The sequence below is a fragment of the Phacochoerus africanus genome, chromosome 3, assembly GCF_016906955.1.
Source record: "Phacochoerus africanus isolate WHEZ1 chromosome 3, ROS_Pafr_v1, whole genome shotgun sequence".
NCBI classification, from domain to species: Eukaryota; Metazoa; Chordata; class Mammalia; order Artiodactyla; family Suidae; genus Phacochoerus; species Phacochoerus africanus.
In genome coordinates, this window is record NC_062546.1 from 5,172,641 (window position 1) to 5,199,604 (window position 26,964).

Genomic DNA, 26,964 nt, shown 5'->3' on the forward strand with positions numbered 1-26,964 from the left:
CGGAGACTCCAGCCTGCCTTTTCCAGCTTCCGGAGGCACCTGCCCTCCCGGCTGGCGGCCCCTCCCTCTCCCCCCACATCTCCCGAGCTCTCTCTGTTTTTTTCCTCCCCTCCCCTCTCCTCCCTCTTGTAAGAACCTTGGATCTCTTTCAGCCACCTGCCAGCCCAGGATCCCTCGAATCTCAAGATCCTTAATCGCATCCGCAAAGCCCGTCCCACCAGGTACCGGATTCACAGCTTCGGGGGATGAGGGCAGGGGGGGTCGTGGTGGGTTGGGGTGGGCTGTGTTCCTCCCCCTCTGCTGAGTGGGACGGCCCCCCGCAATAAAGAACCATCAAGCCCCAGCGTCAGCAGTGCGGAGGGCGAGAAAGCCTGCACCGGGGAGGTTGTCACTATTAATGCCACGAAAGGCTTGGCATGGCAGCCCTTTGGTGTAACCTGAGTGTAACCTCACGGGAAGGCCCGTCACCTCTGAGCCTCAGTTTTTCCCTCTGTCAGATGGGAAGAAATTCAGACCGCCCCTTCCCCACGGAGTTCCTGGAGAGAATTTAAGTGTGTCTTGCACAGTGATCCTTAGCCCTCGGAGCCTCTAACTAATGCTGATTCCCAGGCCACCCTAGACCGGTCCATGGCAGGCTCTGGGAGCGGGGCCTGAGTAGGTTTTTTTTTTTGGTCTTTTTTGCTATTTCTTGGGCCGCTCCCGTGGCATATGGATGTTCCCAGGCTAGGGGTCGAATCGGACCTGTAGCCACCGGCCTACGCCAGAGCCACAGCCACGCGGGGTCCGAGCCGCGCCTGCAACCTACACCACAGCTCACGGCAATGCCAGATCGTTAACCCACTGAGCAAGGGCAGGGATCGAACCCGCAACCTCATGGTTCCCAGTTGGATTCGTTAACCACTGCGCCACGACGGGAACTCCGGTTTTTTTTTTTTTAATAATTTTTTATTTTTATAGAATTTTGAAGGTTACTTTCCATTTACAGATCTTTCAAAACGTTGGCTCTATTCTCCCTGCTGTACGCTGCATCCTTGAGCCTGTCTACACCCGACAAGTTTGTGCGGCCCACTCTCCACCCCCATCGGGCCCCCCCTCCCCCACCAGTGACCGTAGTTTGTTCTCCGTCTGAGTTGGTTTCTCCTATGGTACACTCGTTAGTTTGTCGTATCCCATTATATTCCACATATAAGCAGTATCACGCAGTATTTAGCTCTGTCTGCCTTATTCGCTTAGCGTAATAGAGCAGGGACATTCTTTGAAGCACCCTTGGGGTCCCCAGGGGCTGTTCTGAGGCTGAGACCATCCCAGCCTGGTTCCAGCTGGGCACACCCAGGACACCAAGGGACCACAGTTGTAGCTGGGATCCCAGAGGCCCCCTGGGAAGGAGCCGCCCCCTACCCCAAACCAATTCTGGCTGGTCTCTGTGGCAGGACGGCAACTGGGGGGAGAGCAGCCTCAAGCCAGGTCCCAGGTCCCTTACTGGTCTCAGCTAGGTCCAGGTCCCAGGTCCCAGCCGGTCCCAACCTGCAGGCAGGCCTTGGAGGAATCTGCGCTCAGCCTTTCACAGCTTTGGGCCGAGCGCCACCTGCTGGCCACAGATGGCCTGGCCACTGGCGGCTGCAGCTCTCAGCCAGCTGAGTTTAAGAACTTCCAGGGTCCCAGCCAGGGGCCAGGCGGAGGTGGGGATGCTTTCTCATTCCCTCCCCCAAAGCGGCCAGACCCACGACATTCCCCCTAGGGTCCTGGGGCTCTGCACGGCACCCTAAGCCCGTCCACAGACTCCAGGTTAATTCCTACACTGCCCTCCCTTCCCACAATGCCAGCACGGAATGCACACACAGCTCAGCTCCCAAGGCAGGGGGGTGTCTCCACACTGGCTAGCCCCCTCCCCCAATCTCACACACACACACACACACACACACACACACACACACACACACACGTGTCACACCTCGGTGACACTGGCAGCATTGCTTCTTCCCACCAAACCAGGGGAACTGGGCCTGGGCTCCATCAGGGCTCCAACTCTTACCACAGGCCCTTGGAAACATTGCTGAGTCTCCCTGAGCCTCAGTTTTCCCTTCTACGAAATGGGGCTTTCGCTGGGATCATCTGCGGCGGGGCCTGGCAGGCCGTGAGCACCCTGGGGACGTCAGGGGACATCTGTGCTCATGATGCCACAGTGACAGCAAAGGTGGGCTAACCTGTCGTGGCTGGATGACAGCCTGCCCCCTCTGCTGATGGTGGCAACACGCCGGGCAGTTTGAGTTTGTCCTGGTGCCACAATCCCTGAATCCGCATTTGCACACAGGCTTAGGAACTGGCTCTGCACACAGAGATGGCCTGTTTAACCCTCACAAAAGCCCAGTGAAATGGACAGACTGGGCTCTGGCCCACTTCACAGATAAGGAAACCGAGGCCCCTGAAAGCAAGATCAAACCCAGGTCCGACTGCCCGGCTGTGTTCCAGTCTCGGTGCATCTATCCAGGGCAGTCAGGCTCCTCCAACTCTGAGAGGAGCCAGGCAGGTGGCCAGGCCATTCGGTGGAGCAGACACTGGAGGCCAGGGCTGGGGGGCAGCGGGGGCGCTTGGTCCCCAGCGCTGTGATCTTTGTGTCTGAATGTGGACTTGGCAAAACCCCCTTCTCGTCATGGAGTCACGGAGCTGAGGGCTCTGAAGTTTCCACCTGCCTCGAGGGCAGCAACAACAGAAACCAAAAACCCTGGAAAACTCGCTTTGCTTCTGTACGTCCAACCTACGTGCTCAGCCAGCCTGAGTCACCCCCAGGCCCACCCAGAGGGCGTGTGCAGCGGCTCGGGTTGTCAAAGAACCCTCAGTGACAGAGACAGAGGGACCTCCGCCACGTAGGGATGATCCCAGCAGGTCCCAGGGCTCTGCGCGGGCGTGATGCACATTTTGGATTAAACAATACCTGGATGCGCAGAAAAAACATGGAAGTCCGTGTACATGAGAAGAAAGGCTTTCCCAGACTGAAATCCCAGGCGGCGGTTTCTTTCGGTTCACCTGGGTCTTCGGCTTTAATGTGCAGGGCACACGCATTCAATGGGTAACTTTTTTTTTTTTTTGTCTTTTGTTGTTGTTGTTGTTGCTATTTCTTGGGCCGCTCCCGCGGCATATGGAGGTTCCCAGGCTAGGGGTCTAATCGGAGCTGTAGCCACCGGCCTACGCCAGAGCCACAGCAACGCGGGATCCGAGCCGCGTCTGCAAACTACACCACAGCTCACGGCAACGCCGGATCGTTAACCCACTGAGCAAGGGCAGGGACCGAACCCGCAACCTCATGGTTCCTAGTCGGATTCGTTAACCACTGCGCCACGACGGGAACTCCTCAATGGGTAACTTTAAACAGACCACCCCCCCCCCCAACCCGACACTGTGGGCCCCGAAGCCCTCCGTGGCCAAGTCTCTTGCCACCAGGTGGCGCCCTTGACCTATTTTGCACACGGAACCCAAGTTTGGAAATTACTGGGCGGTGGGATGGGGTCACAGGATCCAATTCACTGCCTCAACTCGGCCCAGGATGCTAGGCTGGGGGCTGGTTCCTGAGGTCCCTTCTGGGGCCGGAGCTTCAGATTCGAATACGCCCCCCCACTCCTACCTCATCTCTGTGGACCCCCAAACCCCAAGTTCTCAGGTCTGTAGTGCAACGGTGACCACCTGCACAAGGTATGTGTCCTTAAAGCGACCTTGGGGTGCCTTTGTATTCGGTCCCTGCAGAGGCCACTGGGGTGCCTCTGTCCTGGCCGCTTCCCAGGTCTCCCTGACACCCTCATTCTGGTGGGGCTGCTGCTCTGTCACACCCGTGAGCGCCTGCAGCCCTACCAGCCCGTGTTCCCTGCTGCCTACCTCTCGCTGAAGCTTTCTGTGGGATGTCCTCTCTCTCCCTCTCACTGTCCCCTCCTGCAAAGCAACATCTTATTGTCCAGCAAAGTCCCCAACCCCCATGTGTGCACACAGACAGATTCCCAGGCCCCCACTTGCAAATTCTGTCCAGCACGTCTACGTGGGTCCCGGGACTCCACACTTCATGTAAATCTCATCAGACTCTCCCCTGCAGAAAACCCTCCATGTGAGCTCAGTGCTCCAAATCCCTCCCAGCTCGGGGAGGACGGCTGACCTGGACCTGGCAGCCCCTCGGCTTCATCCCCCCGACATCCCTCTGGGTCCCTCTCTGGCCCCACCTCAGCAGACTGGAATGTACTCAGATCTTCCTGCCCCAGGACCTTTGCACCCACACTCCCTCTGGCTGCCTTCCTCTGTCTCTTCTGGCTGTTGGCTCCTCTTCCAGGTCTCAGTTCAAGGGCCTGCTCCTTAGAGAGGCCCCCTCTGTCACCAGGCCCTCCCTGTCTCATGGCTGAGCCTTTCCTTCTGAGCACCCAGAGTGATCAGCCATCATTTTACTTCCTTGTTCTTCGAGTTGGAGTCTCATCCCTGGACACTGTCAGCGCCACCAGGGCAGAGACCTCTTCCATCCATTGGTCCACTGTCCCCTCAATTTCAAGAGCTATGTCTGGCTTCTGAGTAGGGACACAACATGCATGCATTTCACGAATGAATGAATGAACTCTCACAGGTGACTGACGCCCAGTGGGGCTGAGACTGGATGATTTGCCTGTCATTCAGGGCCTTTGAGGACCCGGCCCCTCCCACGTGTCCTCACCCCCTGTACTGTCTCCCTCATTTGCTTCCCAGACCTGACTCTCCAGTCCAGGGCTCTGCCAGCCCCCCAGCCTTTGCCTGGGCAGTGCCCTCCCCTGGACGCCCACTCTCACCTCTGCCCACTGAACTCTCATGTTGGGCCCTACCCAACCTCCGGCTCCAGCTTGAAGCCCTTCTGGGCTCTTTCCTGAGTCAATATTTACCTCTCTGTCCTATAAACCTCACCCAACTCTTTATGAGTTTCTCGGGGTTCAGCCCAAGGCATTTACTGCCCCCAGGGGCAGCCCCGCCCAGGCTGTAGTGGCCATCTTCAGACCCCGGGACCATCTTCAGAGAAAAGCTGACTCCAGGGCCCCCACCCAAGAGGAGGAGGGTGAGCGTGGCCCCAGGAATCAGCATTTGGCATCTTTCTGCCCGGGAGCTGATGCAGGCTGTGGTGAGCTGGACTTGGCCACTCACATCTAACTAAGCCAGGGGCCCAGAACCCAGAAGGAACAGTTTCTGCCCCCTGCCCTCTGCCCTCTGCCCTCCACAGGACCCAGGCCGGCAGGGTAAATTGAGGCCTCCTTGTCTACCTGGCCCCAAGGGCAGGGGCTTGGCCCAGAGCTTCCCCTGCCAGGCTGTGCAGCTGTGGACAAGTGGGCAGCCTCTCTGTGCCTAGTTTCCCATCCCTACCAACCTCGCAGGCTGCTGTGGGCGTTTGGGAGCCCAGACCTCGAAGGCATTTAAACAGGCCTGACACAGAGAAGCAGGAGCTGTTTGTTGGAGACGAGAGAACATCCGTCCAGGAGCAGCGAATGGCTCCTGCGGGAGGCCCATGAGAGGGACAAGGCCGGGGAGGCAGGTGTGCAGGTGACTTCTGGCCTGTCCCAGGGACCCTCGTCCATCCCACCCCCCACCTGGACGGAGGGAGGGACTTGCTCAGGCCGTTCCCTCTGCAGGACAGCAAGTTCCTAAAGACGGTGGCTGAGCCATCCTTCCTGGCCACCCCATCCCCTGGTCCCTGTGGGGGTCCAGGTGGTCCTGTCCCCTTCCCCCTATGGGGGCTGTGATCCCTGATGAGGCCGTGGCAGCCTGGCTGCCTGGGATTCCCTGGGGGCCACGGTCAAGCTCCTGGAAGCCTGGGCGCCCAGAACCCCACAGTCTGCAGCCCCTCCCTTCGGGCCTCAGCTGACAAGCCCCCCTCCCCTCAGTCAGGTCTGTGGATTGAATCCCACTGGCAGGCCAGGGACTTTGGGCTGGGACTTCGCTCGCTCTCTCTGGGCTGGGTATTTACAGAGACTCGCTCTGTCCAAGTGCTGACACGTTGCGGCCCAGGTCCCCGGTGGAGTCACCAGGTTAAGCATTGATGTTTCTGGTTGATTCTGGCTTTGGACAGGGGACATGTAAGGGAATGGGGGCTGGGCAGGGCAGAACCGGCTCAGAGATTCTCCAGCTGAGGTGGGGGCCGCGCTCCCCGCTTAGACCAGGCCTCTCCTCTGCTGCGTGTGCAAGACCGGCCCTCCTTCTGCCCCCAACCCCCCTCCCAGCCCCACCACCTGCGCACTTCCTCTGCTCACCTGTCTCCCTCCCCAGCCGCCCTCCCCACCCCCACTCCAGGCTGCCCTCCCCACCCCTATTCCAGCCCGCCCTACCATGAGGATGGGGAAAGGAGGGGCTGGGCCAGTCCCCCCCACACCCCCTGCCCTTCCCCCTGCTCTGCAGTGGTCCCACCTCCTCCTGGGTGAGACCAAGTCCTTAGAGGATGAGAACCTGCATCCTGGGTCTGGCCATCCGGGAGAGGGCAGGGCCTGGCCAGGGGGGTTCTGGGTGTCCCTAACCCCTGCTCACCAGGTCCTCCCCAGGACCCTACAGCTCGCTCTCTCTCTCTCTCTCTCTCTCTCTCTCTCTCTCTCTCTCTCTCTCGCTCTCTCGCTCTCTCTCTCGCTCTCGCTCCCTCTCTCTCAGACCGCGGGGGGGGCGGGGGGGGAGGGTGCTGACAACACTCACCCATTAGACCCTCAAACCCACTTCCAAAGCTGCCCCTGGACCTCCTACAAAGCCGCCCACCACCTCTCTACAGACAGGGCAGGCGCCTCCCCTCTCACCCCTCTGCCTGTTCTCCACCCAGAATTCGGGAGACAGAAAGGCACCTCCCCATACAACCCTCAGTGGCTCCCCTTTGCCCCTGAACATGGCCCTCGGGGCCAGCCAGACCCAACCCTCCAACCCCTCCACTTCTCCCTGCTCCTCCCATCCCCAGCTCGGCTGCTGCATCCAGTTTCCCACCTGCCCTGGCCTCGCCCCAGCCTCTGAGCCTCTGCCTAAGGCTGTTCCCGTTCACGGGACGCCCTTCCGAGGGCTTCACGTGGCCCCAGGCCTCGACTCAGGCGTCCCTCTTCCAGCAGAGGGCGCTGGTCTCTCCTCTGAGAGGTCCTGGGGCCCCGTGGAGGTGACATTTTGTACTGTGGGTGGCCCAGAATTGGCACCAAGCTGCCGGGCCAATGTGGACCTGGGGCGACAGAGGCTGTGAGTGTCCCCGGGACAGAGCAGAATGGGCGGGTCCATCCCTACCAGGCTTTCATGGGGACACATTCCATCTGCTGCTCGCTTCCCTCCCAGTAAAGCCCCCTCCTCCTCACTGCGGCTGATCTAAGAGGGTCTCCGTCGGGTCTGTGCACCCGTGAGAGTCCCCAGCTGCCCCCCACACCACCTGATGGGGAACAGGCCCTTAGCCTCTGGTCCCCAAGGGGGTCGTGTCCCTCTCCATCACCCCCCCAAGCCTGCCCCACACCTGGCTCAGGTGTGGCCGAGGGGCTCAGAGTTCACCTGCTCTGCCGTGTCTTGCGTGGGGCTATGGGCAGAGGGCTGAAGTCACAGAGGCTCAGCATCCCCACCCCAGAATGGAGCTGGTGGTTGCCCCCCATCCCCAGGCCCCCAGGAGAGAAGCAGCATGAAGTGGGCAGGTGCCGCGCGCATAGAACCGCACCTGAAGCTCAGTAAAAGCTCAATAAACGTGGGCATATTCCCTTCGTAATCTCACCGCCCTTTAGCCATGCTTCTAGCTCAAGTTCACGTTTGCATCTGGCGTGTCTCACAGCCCCCGGTGCTCAGTAGGTGCTTAGTGAAGAAACGGCCCTCCCCAGGGCTCCAAGGAGACCCCGGCCCTCTTTATAGGCTGTGGCAGGGTATCCGGGGCTGCCCAGCACCTGGGCACCAGCCCTGTTTCTCATCTAACCTCATTCCACTGCATCTTGGCTCTAGAAGGAGCGTGAGGCCCTGTGACCCCGGCCCTTGGAGCTCAGGCCTCCCTCCCCGACCCTGAACCCCCTTGGCGGGTCACAAAACACCCCACCGGAACATTCACGGCCAGGGGACGTGACTGGGGCTCTGGCCCTCCTGTGGCCTGGAAAATCCATCTGGGCGGGCTCCCCAGTGGACAGAGAATGATTAACGGAGCTGGCTCGGGCTGGATCTCTGGCTGGAAGCTCCTGAGCTCTTGGAGACACTGGTTTGGTCCGCTGTGGCAGCCCTACCCCATCCAACTTTACCCCACCCCACCCCTGCCCCTCTGCTGGGGACTTTGGTAAAGAAAGGCCAGGCCCCACAAAGCCTTGTTCTAGCAGGGGGCAGGGCGGGGGTCACGGGTGGACCTCCCCGCACCTGCCGGGAGAGCAAAACTCCCCAGAGTGGTGGCACCAGGTAGTTCGGCCTGGCTTTGCTCCTTGACTGCTTTTAAACCTGGAAGCCGTCCTGGGCAGGGGGCTGCTTGCTGGCAAGCCGGGTGTCCCGTGGGCAGGGGACTCATGCAGGGCAGCTCCTTCAGCTCGGCGCTCTGCCCTGGGCAGACCCCCTCTGAGCAGCAGCTCCTGTCCTGGGGCCAGGCCCCCATCAGAACAAGCCCCGTTCTAGAGAGTGGCCACGCCAGGTTGGGATGGACAAGGGCTCCTTTGTGCCAGGCTGGATCAGGAGCTGGGTGGGATTTGCCCCAGGGGAAGGGCAGGTGGTGGGGAGGAGTCAGGATGCGGGGGGGTTGGGGAGGGGGCGGCTAGAGCCTCACTGGCTGTGTTCACCCCCCGCTGTGCCTTGGTGTTCCCTGCACAGCGGGCCCAACGATCCAACTCCGGAAGCCAAGCTCAGAGTGGGTCACGTAGCTGGAGAGCAGCTCTGCAGGATTCAAGACCACCTGCCTTGACATGGCTCTCCCGGCCCCCAAGGGCAGCCTGACCCTCCCACTTATGCTGGTGGTCTACAGCCACCTCCAGGCATGTCATGGGGTGTCCCTATAAAGGGTGCTGGCTTAGGCTGGAGCCTGCCTTTTCTGCCCGTGAGGAGGAAGCTGCACAGATAGTACTGTGTGGTCGTTAAGCACTGGTGCTATTTGAGAGACCTGTCTCCCTGTGTGGCCTCAGGCAGAGTCTAGTCTCCTTGGTCATGGTGTCCCCATCTGTAAATAGGACGATGACAGCCCCTCTTACTGGGGCGGGGGTTGCTTGGGTATCACCTCTTGGGCCAGCCCCGAGAAGCATCCTTCTTTTCATCATTTGTGTCATTGACCTGATTCCTTGGAAGTTCTGAGTTAGTGTCAAGGTGATAACATCCAGGGTTCAGCCGGGGGCTCCTAAATCACTTATCCTCTCTGGCCTCAGTTTCCTCGTCTGTTAAATGGCGCTAATAACAGTCTGCCTTTCTCGTGTGCTCCCAAGATACCAGGCCCCTCTCAGCCTTTCACACGTATCACCTCATGTAATTCTCACCGCAACCCCCCGAGTGCAGTGTGGGGAGTGCGGTCCACACCTGGGCAGGCTGCTGAGAAGAGCATGTGGGTTGGTCCTTCTAAGAGACTGGGACACGCTGGGTGCACAGGGGAACCTGTGCATGGGTGGCTCTGTCACCATCCCAAAGGCAGGACCAAATGCTTGGCTTAAGTGCTCCCCAACCGGGGCCTCCCCAGGACCTAGCAGCGTCCGCAGAGCCAGCCCAAGGGCCTGAGCGCACGGGGGTAGGTACCCTCTTCTGCTGTTCTTGCTGCTTCTTCTCCCTGATTAATGTGGGGCGACAGCAGGTTAGCCCCACCCAACCCCCTTGGAAAGCCGGGTCTGTTTCAGGCACTGGGTTAGGTCAGCAAAGGCAGAGCCTCCCTTGACCAGGACAGCAGGGTCTAAGGAGGAGCCCTTGGGCCCAGTAACGGTTGTTTCCATCACAGGGAGGGTGCCTGTGCGTGTTTTCTGGGATGTGGCCTCGAAGCCCTTGAGGACCCAGAGGGGGTGGGGGGCCGCTGGCCCCATTGGGTAAAGCTATTCTGCAGCTGCGTGGGAGAGAGGAAGGGAGCACCCCGTCCCTGGAAGAAATCAAGCAGAGATGTGCACCCCATCGTCTGCGGCCCTGGGGCGGCTGCTTGACTGCAGGGGGTGGGTGCGTCATCGCCTTGGTCCAGGTCAGGCGTTTTGTCCAGGGTCCGGCTCGCAGCCCCCAACGCGTGCTGGTTAATCTTTAAAGGTCCCTTCTGGTCCTGACGTGCACGCGTGTGGCTTTGAACACGTGCCTGTGCGCGTACCATGAAGAAGGGACGCCAGGTGAGAGACTGCGGAAGGATTGAGCTAGAAAAGCCATTAAGGAGTGAGTCCAGATGCATCTCAGCCGCAGCTGCCCGAACAGCCGTGGAAATGTGACAGATCGGAGAAATTGATATTTATTAGGGCTTCTCTCAGGGACAGCGTGTTTGGTTTTTTATTTTTTATTTTTATTTTGTTTTTTTTTTTGTCTTTTTAGGGCCACAGCAATGGCATAGGGAAGTTCCCAGGCTAGGGGTCAACTCAGAACTACAGCTGCTGGCCACAGCCACAGCCACAGCCACAGCAATGCGGGATCCGAGCTGTGTCTGCGACCGACACCACAGCTCACGGCAACGCCGGATCCTTAACCCACCAAGCGAGGCCAGGGATCGAACCCAAATCCTCATGGATCCTAGTTGGGATCGTTAACCTCTGAGCCATGAGGGGAACTCCAAGAGAGCTTGTTTGGGATGCAAGGGCTCCCGGGCCAGACCACCTGGGTGTGCTTGTGTAGTAGAGGGCGCCCCCTACAGGTCCTTCTAAGGAGGTGCAGCCGTGCTCCTGAGGACTCTGGCTCAGCTGAGCCACGTTGGGGCCCAACAAGGAGGCTAAGTCCTGACCTTTGCCTTCTGCACCCTTCACACAGGACACAGGCACAGGGACACCCCAGGGGACAGGTGGCCTTGGGCCTCCCTGTCTTGGTCCAAGAGTCCATCCCAGACTAAGAAGCCTCTTGAGAGACAAGCAGTTTCCTTAAGCCAGCAAGAATGGGTCTCTCCTCCTTCCAGAAGAGTCCACAGGGTGGACCATTCAGTCCCCTTTGAGATGCTCCCCAGCAGCCTCGAGGGACCCTGGGGGCCTCTGGTGCACCCTCAGCCTACTCCCGGGAGTCATTTCTCAAGGACACTCCCCAAGTTGCCCTGGCAAACTGTGTGCCCCCCCCCGGCATCAGGCCCGCGTCTCTCTGGCACCCGGTTTCATGGGTGCAACGTCCCCACATGTCATGGGTACTTAATATGTGCCGGATCAGGTTGAATAAACTCAAAGCCTCTTCCGGAGATAAGCGTCTCTTTTCCTTCTGCCTGCGGTTCCCCGGCTCTGCCTCCAATGAACCCACGTCTCCCTTCCCAGCCAGACAGGCTGCTCCCCGAGCAGCTTCTCCAAAGCCCCACCTGGCCGGCTGGTACCCACACCTGGCCGTTCCCACCTCCGTCCCTTCCTCTACCATCTCCCTGGCTCTCTCTTCGAATCCCTCTGTCCACACCCTCTCCACTTAATTCCACCGCGAGGCCTCAACCCCTCTCCTCCCCAGGTCTCCATCCCGCGTGAGCATCCTTGGCTGTAGGGAATGTTGTTTTCCTGAGCATCTGAACACGGCGCGCCAGCAATGGACGTATTGTTCAGTGCTTTTGAAGAACAATCATCTGGTTTGGAAGTCGGTCACTGCGTAGACTGGAGATCCCACTGGTGCCCTGGCCACAGCCCCCTGGGTACTGCCGGGACGGGGGCGACCCTGGAGGATGCCACCAAGGAGTGGACAGCCAGTGTTTGTTTCGAAGGCTTGGATGCAGTTTGGGACACTGCTTTTGATTCACAGCCAGCACCCCCACTGTTCTCCACTCTGGAACCTGTACCCAGCCCTGGGTGAGGCCAAAAACCTGGGGGTTGTCTCTGGTTTTTCTTGGTTTCACCACCACCAGCCTATCCAGCTCCAGGTCTGCAGCTTGACCTTCAAAGGCAACCCGAATCTGACACATTTTTTCTGCTGCATCTCCCCTGAAGCCCCCCTTCTCTAGGATGGAGACCCTTTCTGCTGCCTTCCACCCCTCTCCCACATGCAGCCAGAAGGAACCTGCAATTTTTTAAAATTTTTTAAATTTTTATTTATTTATTTATTTATTTATTTATTTATTTATTTGTCATTTTAGGGCTATACCTATGGCATATGGAGATTCCCAGGCAAGAGGTTGAATCGGAGCTACAGCTGCCGGCCTACACCACAGCTACAGCCATGCAGGATCAAAGCTGCATCTGCAACCTACACCACAGCTCACGGCAGCGCTGGATCTCTGACCCACTGAGCGAGGACGGGGATTGAACCCACAACCTCATGGATACTAGTTGGATTTGTTTCCACTGTGCCATGATGGGAACTCCCCAGACAGAAACTTTTAAACTTTAGGTCAGGTCATGTCTACACCACCTGTCTACACCAGTGGTCCTCAAACTTGAGTGTGCGCCTGAATCTGTAGGGCAGAGCCTGGGCCCCGCCTGAGTTCCTGATTCGGCAGGTGAGGACGGCTGCTGACAAGTTAAGGAGCGCTGCTGCCCCCGTGCTAGACTGTTGCCAAGAGACCACGGTGGGAGAAGGCTGGCCTCCCCCTGTGCCCTGGGTCAGCCTTCAAACCCAAATCAGAACCACTCAGCAATGATGCAACAGGGCAGGGCATTAACCCACTGACTTGGGAACCAGACTGTCTGGACTTAGTCCCAGCTTTGCCACTTCCTGTGTGTCCTTGAGCAAATGGCTTAACTTCTCTGTGCTTCAGTTGGCTTTTCTTCAGGAAACAGAAGCAATGATAGCATCTCCTTTCCAGGGTGGTTGTGAGGCTTGAACGAGCTCACACTGTGTCTGGGTTGGGTTCTCTAGAGGGCAGAATGGAGACAAGGACGGGTAAGCCCTGGGGGTTGGGGAGGCAGAAGGAAGGGAGTTCCAGAGGCAGAGGGGGTAGGATAGGGGCCTGGACAGGGGGGCAGGGGGGTTCCCCGCCTTGGACAGGAGGCTCTGGGAGCCAGTGCAGGACACACCACCGGTAACCTTTGGGTCGAGATTATTCCAGACGGACGGTGTCAGAGAGAGGTCTTTATCCAACCAGCTGGGCAGCTGTGGGTTGAGGCCCCCCCAGCCCCCGCCCCATGGGGGTGTAGGGAGTGTGAGCAGCCTGCCTGCCAAAGAGCATCTCCAGCCTGCGGGGTCATGGTTGCCCCTGGGAAAGTGTCCAGGGAATAGGAATTGATACTGAAAATATCAGCCAGGCAGGCAAAGCCCTGGGGAGAAGCTCGTGTAGATCTTAACCCCCCCTGGACCTGAGACCCTCCCCAAATCGCCTTCAAGGCAGGTCCTCCCAAGCCGGCACCCCCCCCCACCCTGGGTATCTTCCTGCTCCCCTGACATGCACGCCCAGTCCAAGAGCCTCTGCACTGGCCATGCCCTCCGGGCGGAGCACCGGTCCAGCTTCCAGGGGCCTCTCTCCCCACCGCCCCACATCTCACCATGATCTTCCACTTGGGGAGCGCGTTCCTGCCTCCCATGTAAAGCCACCCCCTCGGTCCCTCTCAATTCCTTCTCCCTTCCTCTCCCAGCCTAGTGCGTCTACTTCGGAATCTCCATTTCCCTGTTTACTGGTTAACAACTGGTCTATTTCACCCCAGGATTCCAGGAGCCGTCGTTGGCCATCCTGTCCCCAGACTCCAGCAGGCACAGAGGGGCCGTCACCGAATGAGTGAGTGAATGAACAAGTGGAAGTACTTGACTGAGAGTCAGAGAACCAGCAATGTCATCTAAGGAGCACGGGTTCCTGCGCAGACATGGCCAAGGCTTGACTCCCAGCCCATTCCCCACTCCTGAGTCCTTCCTCTAACCTCAGTGCTTCTTTTCTTTCATGGGGCCACTCACACCCCTCTCACCTTGGGGGCTGGGGCATTGACCTTGACGGTGTGGGTAGGAGCTCCTCCTAATGCAAGGGCCCCATGAAATCCAAAGATCTGAGAGCATCCTGGACAGAATGAACAATATCTGCTTCCTCCTCCATCCTGGGCACTCCTAAAAGCTGAGAACATGAGGTAAGGTTCAGTGTGGGCCATAGAACAGAGAAACCAAGGTAAGAGGTTAAATACAGCAGATTATTTCATATTCATGTGGGAGAAGCTCAGAGAAAGGAATCTGGGATGGGTAAAGCACCTTGCAGAAGTCAGCAAAGCCCAGATCCTTTCTGCCTTGTTGACCCTTCATCCTCTACACAGAGCTTCTACGTCATAGCCCAAAATGGCTGCTTGTGCTCCAGCCATCATTTCCCTCTTCCAGGGATTGGTTAAAAGAAAGAACTTGCTTTCTCCCAATTAGGACACTTCCCAGAATGCAACACCAAAGACTTCCGCTTATAACTCATTAGCCGGCACTTGGTCACACAGCCGTGTGCCCAGAAGTTCTGCCACTCCGTTACTCTTGGATTCATCTAGCATGTGCCAGGCACTGATGAAATGGCAGCGAACAAGATGAAAAGAGCCCTGCTTACTGACTGATGGGGCCCACATTCCAGAGGAGGGGACAGACGAGAACCAGGTCAACACACACACACGAACTGGGGGCTACTGGGCGAAGCCCTATAAAGAGAACCATGGTGATGAGAAAGAGAAGCGGGGTGAGAGGGGGTGAAAACCTACCCTAGCTAAGGGACACAGAGCAGGTCTTTCTGAGGAGTCATTTGGATGGAGCCTGTGACCATTCCAATAAGCAGGAGATGGCTTGCATGTCCCTGCTCAGCCATGTGTCTGCTGTGCACCCCTGGGCAGGCCCCAGCACCTCTCTGAGCCTATTTTCTCACCTCTGCAACATGAGCAGTAGCCACTCTCTCTCTGGGTTGTCGGGTGAAGTCTTGCTCACAGAACGAGGGTCTCCAGGAAGAAATGGAGGCTTACAGAGACTGGGAGCCTGGCTCTAGACCAGTTGTCCTTAACTGGGGAAGAGTCTGCAACCCAGGAACATGAGTCAATGTCTGGAGAAGTTTCTGGTTATCACAACTGGGGAGGGGGCTGCTGCCGATGGCATCTCGTGGGTAGAGGCCAGGGACGCTGCTAGAAACATCCGGCAATGCCCAGGATGGCCCCCATCCAGCCCCCAAAGTCAGCAGTGCCTGGGCTGAGAAAGCCCGCCTTCTGCCGTCACACAGCCGGAAGGAGCTGAGCTGGAGTCTAAATGCAGCGTCACTTTAGCCAAAGCCCACCCCATCCCAGACCCCTTCCGTGAACCAGACAATGGGGTTCAGATGTCTGCTTTCTTAACAAACACCCACGATGACTCAGACATTCGCTGAAGTTTAAGGAGAACTAAACTTTGTGCTTATAAAGTGCCAGGCACGTAATCACCACCCCCAACACCAAAATCCATTACAAGTTTAAAGTACAGCTATTATTTTTACAGCATTGCTTAGAAATGGCTTGCAATCTCTAATTTGCTAAATTGATGTGTATATTGACTAAATAAATATTCGGCACGAAGCCCGAGTCCCTCTCCACACTTATTAATCCTCAGGAAATGGAAACACAAGACACGAAATGAGCTTTTGCTCAGAGCTGCAGACAGGAATACATTAGGTTGTTTTTCAAGCGTTTGGGGACTCGTCGCGCTGCAGCAGAGGCGGCCCAATCGCCAGCCTCTAAGTTTTCCATGACGCACATGTCTGCCAGCCGACGTGACTGTGTTGCTTGAGGCTCTTTCTCGGACTTTGAAAGTCTAGGACAAGAAAGTTTATCTCCATGGGGGACATCTGGGGTCACTGCCTTTGGGGGAGTTGATTTGAGGGGTGGGTGGGCAGCCCCGATATTCGTAAATAGAAATGCGGGGCCCCTGCAGGACCCCCACGTGGGGCTAACTGGTGACAGTTCCTCTTCTTCAAGGACCAGGGCTTTCTGTGCTCTCAGGTCCAGGGGGACCAGCCAGAGCCGCCTGGGGAGGGGGAGCAGGAGCGGGGAGCGGGGAGAGGGGTCCGCCGTCAGCACCCCCCACACCCCGCAGGATGGAAAGGGGGGCAGGAGGTGCAGTTCCCGAGGACAAAGCTTGCTTTGCGTTCCCCCTGCCCCGGGAGGCTGTGACCTGGGGTGGTGGTGAGTCCTGGGGGCTGGCTTTATACCGATGGCCAGGGGGGCCCCCAGACAGGGGACCAGGGGGTGGAGGAGGGCTTTCAGATACTAACTTCTAAAGGTTCCCTATCCCACGGAGCACCCCCTGTGGCACTGGCCAAGAGCAGTGAAGCAGCAGAGCCCAGCGTTGGGAGAGAAGTTCATCTCATGAGAACCAGGAGATGGCAGCTGTTCTCCCGAGAGAAAAGGTGCGAGCTTTCCTTCCGCCCTCCTGGAAGGCAGTGAACTCCGGGAGGGCAGCTTTTCATTGAGTCCAGCCTCGGCCCAAAGCCAGCCCAGAGCGCTCGGGGTCCCCTGCCCGAGGAAAGCCAGGTTCCACAGGCTGGAGATGGAGGGCGCTGGGCGTTACGGAGACCTCAGTTTCCTGCTCTGACAGATGAGGTTGTTCCTGAGGGGACCCCCTGAGGGACCTCGCCGCACACCTAGCCCACCGTGAGCAAGGTGCCTGCTCCAGATGGCAGAGGCTACTCCTCCCTGGACACCAGTCTGTGGACAGGTGGGAGGCCAGCAGGGGCCCTTCTGGAGCTTCTGTACCCTCAGCCCCCTGCCACAAGTGAGCCTATGGGACCCCAGGATGGGGCAGCCACAGGGGGTGCAAAACCCAGGCAACTCCAGGGGCCGCCCCTCTTCTCTGCCATGCTCCAGGCAGAAGGAGCAGCCTGTGCAAAGGCCCTGGGGTAGGACCTGACCTGGTCAACAGGTGGAACCGTGGCCTGAAATGCAGGCAGAGAGGTGGATCCCCTCTTGCGGCCACGTGGGGGAGGAATTTGAGTGGCATCCTGAGAGCAATGGGCTGCCACGGGAGGGTTTGCTCCAGGGCTTTTCTGAGTCAGGGCTTGAGCAGCCTCAGGAACAAGGCTCAGTCCCCTTTTGGAAGTTGTATCCTCAAGATTCAGCTTCTGAACTCAGCCCAGACGAGCTTCCTGCCCCATCACCCCCTGAGAAGGGGAAAGGCTGTCCTCCTGCAGGACCTCGGAGACTTTGCGGATTAAATAAAGGGCCACTGCACAGCCACTAGGGGAGGTGACATGGAACAGAGGCAGCACCTGGACCTCTAGCCCACTTAGAGGTCTTCTTGGTGGGATATCTTCCCCACCCAAGAGAAAACTCCCAGGGAGGCATTCGAAGCAGCCCTTCCTAAAGAGGCAGAACCAGGCGGCCATGGAGAAGGAACGGCTCAGCCAGCCGCGGTGGTGGCTCCCAGCGGAGATCCAGCAGCCATGAGGCGGGATGGGCAGCTGGCCATGAGACCCCTGAGGGTGCTGGAGAAAACAGGCAGAACAGGAAATGGTACCATGTCCATCCCAGACTGTCTGCCACGGATGAGGCCACCTGTCTCTAGGGATAGAAAGATCGGGGCCCCCTGGGGCTTGGGGAGGTGGGGATTAGCAGGGACGCACATGAGGGAACTTTCTGGGCTGATGATGGAATGTTCTGGATCTTGCTCTAGGTGGTGGATATACACAGCCCACTCCCCACCTAAGACCTGTGTGTTTTGCTGCATGTCAATTATGCTTGAATGAAAAAATATCTTTGAAACGGGATCTGCAGGTGGGTTTGGGGTCCACAACCCCCTCCTCGCTCTTTCAAGCTGCCCAAGTTTCCCAGACAGAAGCAGAAGCTCTGGGCAGGTGGAAAGTGCCTCCTTCCGGGGGCCGAGGGCTCCCGAGGCCACCGCGCCGCCTTCCTGCGGCGCATCCATCCTGTTATTGCCAGAGTCAGAGAACGGCTCCCGAGGCAGAATCTTGAATATTCATCTGATTTACGGCCGGCTGCCGACAGCTTTATGAATCCGCCCACCAATACCTGCAGCCGGTCATCAATCTTCCCCCGAGATTGTGCTTCTGCCAGTAACTCATGAATTAAAGAGGCCCCCGGCGGCCCCCACGCCTCCCTCCCCTCGCACGGCGCGTCGTGATGGGAGAAGGACCTGACCAGAAGTCAAAACACTGCCGCCGAGGCTCTGGCGACCTTGGATGACTCTCTCAGCTGGTCTGCAGCCAGGAAGAGAAACTCGGGGGCCCTTCAGATCTGTCCCTTTCCAGCTCCCGGCCTCAGTTTCCCTGCCTGGAGGGACAGGGTGGAGGCTCGGCCTCACCCCCATCTGCTCACCTGGGAGGGGGGCTGTGGCAGGTGGGCGTGTCAGCCGTGGGAAAGCTTGCTATCCTTTGACTCCAAGATGCTCACGGATCCAGAGAGGTGGTGGTACCCACAAACCAACACCCCCCAAGTTTCTTATAAACAAAGTGGGAATCAAGGCAGCGTTTCCCAGCAGGGCTGGGGGGCAGGGGGGTCTAGCTGGCATGCTGGCATGTTCCTAGGGGGCAGGTGTTAGGATTTTTATCCAGGAAGGGGCTGATGTCCCAGGCTTAGCTCCAGGTTTAGGAAGCAGAACTCCCTCCCTGCCCATCCCCCCCCGCCCCCGCCCCACCAGTGTTTGCGGAGCTAATTCCTGGGCGGGGACCTCTGGCTGAGAAGCTGCTACCCCAGTGCCCTAGCTGGCCTGGCTCGCTGGGACCTCCCAGCACCTGCCACAGGGATCACACCCAGCAAATAGCCCCCGGTGGTAACAGGCAAAAGCCCTGGGAGAGAAGCCCAGGCCTGGCTCCACCCTTCAGCAAATGGCTAGGAGGTTGAGGGTGGTGGATGCAGCCCCTCGGGACACAGACACACCAGGGGTCAAATCCCATTCTGCCCTCCGATCCCGTGACCTTGGCAAGTTGCACCCCCAACCCCGTCCTCCCCGAGTCCTGAAAGCCAGACTTGGGGGTCATGGCTACCTCAGAGGTTTGGCGGGGGCTCAGAGAGGCTGCCTGCTTTGAGTGCCTTGGCTGGCACACATGGGTCCTGGGGAGCGTCAGCTGAGCATCCCCCGATACTGGGCACCGTGCTGGGCACTGAAGTAGTCGTGCCTTGTACCAGTCAGCCCTGTCCTCAGTGGTTCACTCAGCAGGTGCTCACGAGTCCCTTCAGTTCACAAACGCTCCTGTGCCTTTCCCCACGGACAGGCCGAGGGGTGCCCCTCCCCAGGCCCCAGCTCCCTGCCGTCTTCGCAGTGACACCACCTCTCCCGGGACTGGGATCTGCCACACGGCTGAGGACTGCCAGCCTTTCTGGTGCCCTGCCCAGGGCTACGGACAGCAGGTCAGTCCTGGCCTCTCCAAGGCGCGTCACACGCCTTGGTCCAGTCCAGTGGGCCAGTCTGACATCGGGACGCTGTCGGGTTGACGCAGAGGCCCCTGGAGCCCCCGGCACAGTGCTGGGCCCTGGGTGGCTGGACAAGCCCACCCTCCCCTCCCCCTCCTCTGCTCTGGACCCAGCCCTCCCCCCCCAAGTGTCAAGAGTCGGGGTCAAGGGGTTCACCACCCACCAACTTGGTTCTTGGGACAGGGTACCTTGGAAGGAGGTAAAGGGCGAGGCAGAGGCCAGAGATGGGGACAGCGGTTTGCCAACTGGGCCTTCCCTGGAAGGGGGCAGAGATCACTGGGCGAAAGGTCTTACCTTCTGGGAACAACACTTCCCAGGGGGCCTGGCCTCAGCCGCTGCAGTTTCTGATCCGCGGACTTTTCACCTTGGCACCAGCTCCCTGACCACGCTGGCATATTTACCATGCGGGAAGGGGGAGGGGCCAAAACAGAGGATGCGAGAGTGTTTGCACTCCTGCTGGGGCAGGAGGTCAGAGCCAGGGCTGCTGGACCCGGGCCCCTGACAGCCTCTGGGCCCTGGGGTTTGGGATGTAGGTTCCTCTCTGTCCCCATCCTCCTTCAACTCTTCTCTTAGGGCTGAAACCCGGGGGATAGGGGATGCTAAACCCCAGCCCCCTCCCTGGGAGAGAAAGGTTTAAATCCAAGTCCCACCCTTGCTAGCGAGAATTGTAAGAATTCTTCTATGGCCTCATCTATAGAATGAGGATAATAAAACTCTCGCAAGTCTCAGCCTTGAGCAGAGGAACTAAAGAGATAGTGCCTGGCAAGCGCTGGGCCTATGTCAACACTCAATAAGTCAAAGCTACTGTCGGTGGACACGTGGAAGCTCAGGCTTAATGTTTACTAACTAGATGGGTGGATGGATGAGAGGATGAATGGGTGGATGTGTGGAGGATGGATGGATGGATGGGTGGGTGGATGGGTGGATGGGTGGATGGGGTGGATGGGTGGGTGGATGGATGGATAGATGGGTGGATGGATGAGAGGATGAATGGGTGGATGTGTGGAGGATGGATGGATGGATGGGTGGGTGGATGGATGGATGGGTGGATGGATGGGAGGATGGATGGATGGATGGAGGATGGATGGATGGATGGATGGATGGGTGGATGGGTGTGTGGAGGATGGATAGATGGATGGATGGGTGGATGGATAGATGGGTGGGTGGGTGGAGGATAGATGGATGAGCAAGTGAATCCCTAGATAGGGAAATGGAAGTAGATGGATAGGAGAGGGGACATGCCCTCACTCTTGGTCCATCCAGGCATCCATCCATCCTGAGTGTGTGTGGGGTCGGGGGGCTAGGTGAATGGAAAGTGGATGGACAGGTGGACAGGTAGGCAGATGGGTAGATGAAGAGTAACGGGGTGGATGTGGATGGATGCTCGGACGGACAATTCGATGAATGAACAGATGGAGAGAGAGATGAATATGGGCAGATGTATTGCTGGATGGCTGGGACCGCAAAAGAAAACCTAAATTGCCTCCCTCTGGAGGGTGGAGATAACAATTGCTTCAGCTCCGGCACCACAGACATTAACACGGCCGCGGGGGCCGGAACACTGCAGCCTTCACAGTCTGCTCATTAACTGACTCACGAAGCTTTCCACCTATTTGAAGCCAACAGGGTAGCAGCGTGACATTTAAGGCTTCCTTTCAGCAGTCACCTGCTTGGCCTTTCACAGAACACAGCACGCAGCTGTTCGCTGGCTGCTGTTCTCCTCCAAAGGTGCCTTCCAGCCCCCAGGGTGGTCATGGATCCAGCTTCCCCAGGGCCTGGGGGGGTGGGTGCGCCCTAAAATGTCATGCGCCCCTTCCCCCAGCTGCCTCACCACATTCTCTGTCTGCAGCAGCATCGCCAATTACCTTAATTACCTACCCTTCAGTTAAGGGGTTTAATTTATAATGTGGTGGCGAGGAAGCATTGGAGGAGTTTCCCTGGCAACCAGGTTTTAAACCCAAGATCCTCTGGGTTTTAAAAGCCACTTTGTGTCTAATTTCCCCCCCTGAAAATTAGCTTGGAACTTTTCAGATGCTGAAATTTTTAGCATAACAGCAGGTTAGCACTTATGTCTGAAACCATAAAAGACCTAGATTTCTGCCCTGCCAGAGCCAAGACCCTGGGAAGTTGTTCGGTTTCCTCCATTGCTTTGTTCTTGCGTGTACGCAGGGGCTGCACAGGCCATTAGGAAGTGACCACAGGGCTGTCATTTTCTAAGCGGTGGGCAGCCAAGCTCCAGGCACGAGCCTGCTTTCTGGCTCAGGTTGTTCAAAGTCCCTGCTGGGTTGGTGAGGGCTGGAGGGAGAGACCCCCGACCCTGGGCCCTGGGCGTAGCCAGGTGGCGTGGGGCTGTCCTTTCTGACAACCCCGGGCCCTTCTCCCCAGGCTGAATAGGTGTGCAGGTGGGGGGTACACAGAGGCGTAGATGGAGGAGAGAGAAATGGATGATTAAATGGACGGGAAGGGCTGGATTGATGGAAGGAAGGGTAAAAAGACGAGGGAGGGATCCTCAGCTATCCAGGCAGAATTACAGAGGCTGGGGGGCTGGACCGGGAGGCCGACACCCAGAAATTCTGCACGAGGCAGAAAGCAAACCTATGGATGCTCAGCCACCAGAACCATGCTCCTGAGAACTTGAAGCTTGAGGTTTTTCAGCGACCCTGGGAAAAGGACGGGGCCTCCCGTAGGACCAGTTCATTAGGAAGGAATCATGATCAGTTCAGCTAAGCACTCGGGCTGGCTCTAAGGGCCAGACAGTCAGAGGTGTTCAGTGACTATTCACTGCAAAGGGACAGGCTGCTCCCGGAGACCTGCCATCCGAGGAGGCACGGCCGGCGGGCAACGGCGAGGGCATTCCACCCCTCAGAGCACGTTCCCTCACTCCCAGCAGTGGGAAAAGGCAGGTCCTGCTGCTTGAGTCAGGCCCCATTCTTCCGTCGCTGCCCCCTACATTTGTGGGGTGACTGCAACCCACACCAGAGGGGCGCCGGGCACCTGCGGCAACCTGTGGTTCCAGGAGGTTTAACCATCTGACCATCTGAGTTCGGACGTGAAAGAGTTGAAGTTGGATCGAGTCGAGTCAAGGCAGCTTGGATTATAACCTGTTCTCAGGGGTTGATCGGTCCGTGAAGCCAGGAAGACCGGGTCGATAAAGGGCCACCCCATGGAGCTGTGGGGGGGAGGGGGGGCTTGAGTGACAGCAGGCCTCTTCCGGACAAAGTCAGGCCATCCTTTCCAGGGAGGGAAGTCTCACTGGCTGTTGAGCACAGACACCCTCAGAGGCCCCGGGAAGGGGCAGACACCTCGTCTCGCCCGCTGAGGCCCAGGCTGTGAGCCCTGCTCTGGCTCAGACAGCCGTGCAGACCCTCGCTGGCCTGGACGCCTAGGAGGAGGTCGTGCTGCACAACCACAGGGGGCGCCCTTCACAGCGAGCCTAGGGGAGGGCGGTGGGTTTCACGGTGCTTTAGTGTCAGGGGGTGGGTTTCAGGCCCCTGGTTCCCGAGCGGGGCCTCTGACAAACAAACCAAACCTCTGACCGGGAGCCGCGGAGCGCTGCGCTGTTCATAAAACTCTCTCTTCACTTCTGCCCTCAGACTCCCTCCCCGCTAGGAAATAAAGAGAGGGGTGGAAGGGGGGACAGATTCACTTCTGCTTTATCTCTGAAGTCTTTAGCCAAGTGCCAGGCACATAATAAGAGCTCAATAAATAACCATTATTAGGGAGGAAGAGGTGGAGGAAATCGGACAGATCAGAATTTCAGATTTATTGTGCTTCGGTCCAAGGGAAAAAAAAGAGCAAGACTATGTCCATTTGCATCGCCTCCCCCCTCCCAGGCTGACTCTGCAGCAGGCAGTGTCCTCTGGTCCCCTTTCGCCTGCAGCCTGTTGAAAAAAATATAAAGGAACAGCCAATCTGGCACGCTTGGCCGAGCCCCTGCCTCCCAGCCCACAGCTCCCTCCCATGTTATGTTTAATTTCCCTGGGTCGAGAGGAAGCATCTGATGATCCGAGTTAATTCAAAATGTAAATTTCACCTCCTCCCGGCTAATGGCTCTGAGCTCCGTTTTACATAACGGGGAGCAGCTGCCGCCTGAGTCACCGTGGCCCCTGGCTCCCCGGCCTCTGCTCTCAGTGGTGATGAAACTCTCGCCCAGATTTCAGACAAACAGCCTCCGTGCCCACCGAGGCCAGACCAGAGTTCACCTCGGAGGGCATTGGTTTATTAATGGGGGGCTGCGGGATGGGGGGTTAGGGCCGATCCCGGGGCTGTGCCTGTCTCCCAGGGTGCCCACCCACCCGGGTTCAGGAGCCTCAGCCACAGCAGAGGATTTCACGGTGAGCTGGGGGTCCCCGGAGCTGTCTTCACCCAGACCTGGAAAGTAGCCTTGACCCCCTCGCCCTCCAGGGTCTGGCTCTTGATTGACAGTCAAGATCTTCCAGATGCCCGTACCCCTCTGGTGGATAAGGTCCCAGAGCTGCCCATGGGCCACAGAGTGGGGTCCCTCCCTCCCCAGGAGATGCTAAGGGCCAAATACCCCATCGTCTGAACCCCCGTCCCTGAAGGCAAAACCAGCTCATGAGTGTCCATCTCTCCTCTATGGCCTACAGGGGGCGAGGCTTTGGGCCAGGATGGAGGGTCCAGGGGCCTCAGGGTGTGCCCATGATTTGGGTCCTGGCTTTGGGAGAATTTAGCAGTAGGTGAGAGGCAGCCGGACCAACAGGAACCGGGCGCCCCGAGGGTGGGATTGCAGGCGTGCTGATGAGCCGTGGGTGGACAATGCGTCAGGAGCACGTGCCCTTCCCATCCCTGAAGTCAGCCCATGCTCTCCACCTTGTCACTGTCCCCACACCTGGACCTGGGCTCACTCAATCCCAGTTCTTAGGGTCCCTACCAAAAATCCACATGGCTCTGACTTTATGGCAGGCTGGAGAGGGGACACGTCCTGGGGGCCAGGCAGGGCACTCTTGTGCAGTTGGGGAAACCGAGGCTCAGGGCAGAAGCGTCTGTCCCCAGGCTGCAGCAGGGGTCGAGTGGCTGCAGTGACATGCATTCCCTAGCCCGGAGTCCATTCTGCAGGCTTCTGATGCCAGGGAGGGGAGTGAGCCCTCGTGCCTGTCTGGAGCCTCTGTGTTCAGAGCACCTGTGTCTCAACCGTCTCCTGGGTGGTGACATGAGCCCTCTCTTTCACTGTGCGAGTTTTCTGATCCACCGTCAGAGCTGGAATGGGAGTCTTCCCTCTGCTGAGGACCCATTTGGGATCCGGGCACCGATGGACAGCTGGGATTTGGAGACTCAGCTCTGCCACCTGCTGGCTGCGACGACTTTTGCAGGCTGCTGTTCTCCAGCCTGTTTCTCCTCTGGCAATTGCCGAGATGATTTCTGCCGTGATCCTGCTGATGCGAAGAGGTTCACGGGCCTGGCATTAAGTGGCACTGAATTCCACAATAAGAAAGTCTGTCCCTTTCCCCTTTTCTCTGAATCCCCCTGACTCTTTGCGGGAGAGACACCCGCTGGGCTGCCTCGCCCTCATCCTTTCCCATCTCCCTTTTTGACAAGGCGAATGCCCCCCTCGACTCAGAGCCTTTGGCAGACACCTGCTTGCTTTCTGATGCAAGTTAAGCGAGATTTTCATTTTACAGAATCTCTTCTTTTTTCAATCATTTTGGGGGGCTTTAATTCACAGACCATTAAATTTACCTCCTTGAAATGTACAAGTCAGGGGGTTTTAAATGTATTCACAGGATTGGGCAAACTTCGCCACAATCTGATTGTATTTCATTTTTTATTTTTATTTTTATTTTTGCTTTTTAGGGCCACCCCTGCGGCATATGGAGGCTCCCAGGCTTGGGGTCGAATCAGAGCGGTAGCTGCCAGCCTACATGCCAGCCACAGCAATGCAGGATATGAGGCACACCACAGCTCATGGCAACACCAGATCCCTAACCCACTGAGGCCAAGGATCGAACCTGCAACCTCATGGTTCCTCGTCGGATTCCTGTCCGCTATTCCACAAGGGGAACTACCACAATCTGATTTTAGAACGTTCTCATCACCCCCACAAGAAACCCTACACTCGCTCCTATGCCTCCTTCCTGTGACTCCTAGAAGCCACAAGTCTCTCTATCTCTGTGGATTTGCCTGTTCTGGACGTGTCCTATAAATGGTACCACATGGAGTGTGTCTTTCGTGGCCATGCCAGCTTCTGCCACTTAGGATGGTATTCGTGTGGTTACCTTTGCGAGGAATGCCGGGTTTTAATTAGTGGTCGGCTGGCAATGTTTGCTTCTGAAGCAAATTTCGTTCCGTCTGGTAATTTTTTCCCACTTCAGTGTGTTGATCCTGTGCTCGAGTTACCGGTTGCCATGGAAGATGACGTGTACATTCGAAGGCTTGCAATACACAGTGCAAATCCCGCCTGAGGGCTGGGGGGGTCCCCTTGCTGTTGGCTCTCTGAGTTGGGGGACGTCTCCCCTCCTTCCTTTCTCCAACAGCCACCAGGCCTCTTCCTCCGCCTCCCCTGACGTTTCTCAGAGCCCTCATGACTCAAAGGAAAGGCAGAGGCCAGGGCAAAGTCTCTACAAATATGCAGTTCGTCGCCTGTAGTCAACAAACTCAGAGGGACAGCTGTGGTCTCAGCTTTTCCCCAGTCGTACTGTCCGGAAATAGCCATCTACATCAAGTTTAATTATGCAATTAAAGTCATTTTCCTGGGCTGAACAAATATTTACAGCGTATTTTGCTTCAAATTGCTTCGCCCGGAGAAAGGTTCCGTCGCTGGGGCTGGCATGCCTGGTGTACGGTCACACATCGACATGCCCTGTTCCCCGGGAGCCACATGGCACCGAGCAGGTGGCAGACAAGCGAGCCCCCAGGAATGAGAATTGGTGCAAAGCTGTGGCAGCCCCGCGTATTGAATATCTGCCCCGACTAGAGTGGAGCCCATTTTACAGTTGAGGACACTGAGGTTCGGAGTGTTGTGCTGGCACCTGTGGCTCACCGCAGGCAGAGGGAGGGTGGTGACATGCATCCAGACCCTGCAGACCCGGAATCTACACGGAGCTGGGCTATTACATTTTGTCCCCATTGGATGCCAGCAGGGGTATTATTACCCCAAGGCACAGATGAGGATGTCACTTTAGCTGACACCCCTGGCCAGAGGCAGAGCTGGGCTGAGTCCAAGGTCATCTGTATCGACTGCCCCCAGGGAAGGAAGGAGGGCAGGAGGTGGGAGCAGGCAGCCAGCCCTTTCCCATAGATGCTGGAACTTAGTTGCCTGCTGTTGCAACTGCTGACGATGGCAGCGAGGACACAGCCAAGGTCACGGTCTGGCCCGGTGCCGTCTGGCAGGGGAGCAGCCCCAGGAGCCACCAGAGCCCGTGCCTGTGGCCAAAAGGCTCTGGAAGGATCGTGGAAGGTGCGGTGTGGTGGCCAGAGGGCCGGGAGCTTGAGCAGACCAGGGCTCTGGGGTCGGGTGGGCCTGAGGAGAGGGAGGGAGGCAGCTGGCCCTGCCAGTCCCAGAGCCCAGAGCCCCCAGCCCCTCCCTCCCACCAACCCCAGTCCCCCGATGACATCGGGTGCTCGAGTGAACGTAGCGATAGGTTAGTCGCCCTGGTTCAATATTTGC

At 57.9% G+C, this 26,964-nt stretch overlaps 1 long non-coding RNA gene across 2 annotated transcripts; it reads right to left on the reverse strand.

Annotated features, from left to right (window-relative positions):
* Positions 1-12,326: 12,326 nt before the first annotated feature.
* On the reverse strand, positions 12,327-19,716 carry LOC125122451 (uncharacterized). Of its 2 annotated transcripts, XR_007133821.1 has the most exons (4): positions 19,635-19,716; positions 14,819-14,962; positions 13,902-14,044; positions 12,327-12,860 (listed from the first exon to the last, which is right to left on the reverse strand). It is a non-coding gene; the product is annotated as an uncharacterized LOC125122451 (long non-coding RNA). The 2 variants fall into 2 exon arrangements; XR_007133820.1 differs by lacking the exon at positions 14,819-14,962.
* Between the last annotated feature and the right edge of the window lie 7,248 nt (positions 19,717-26,964).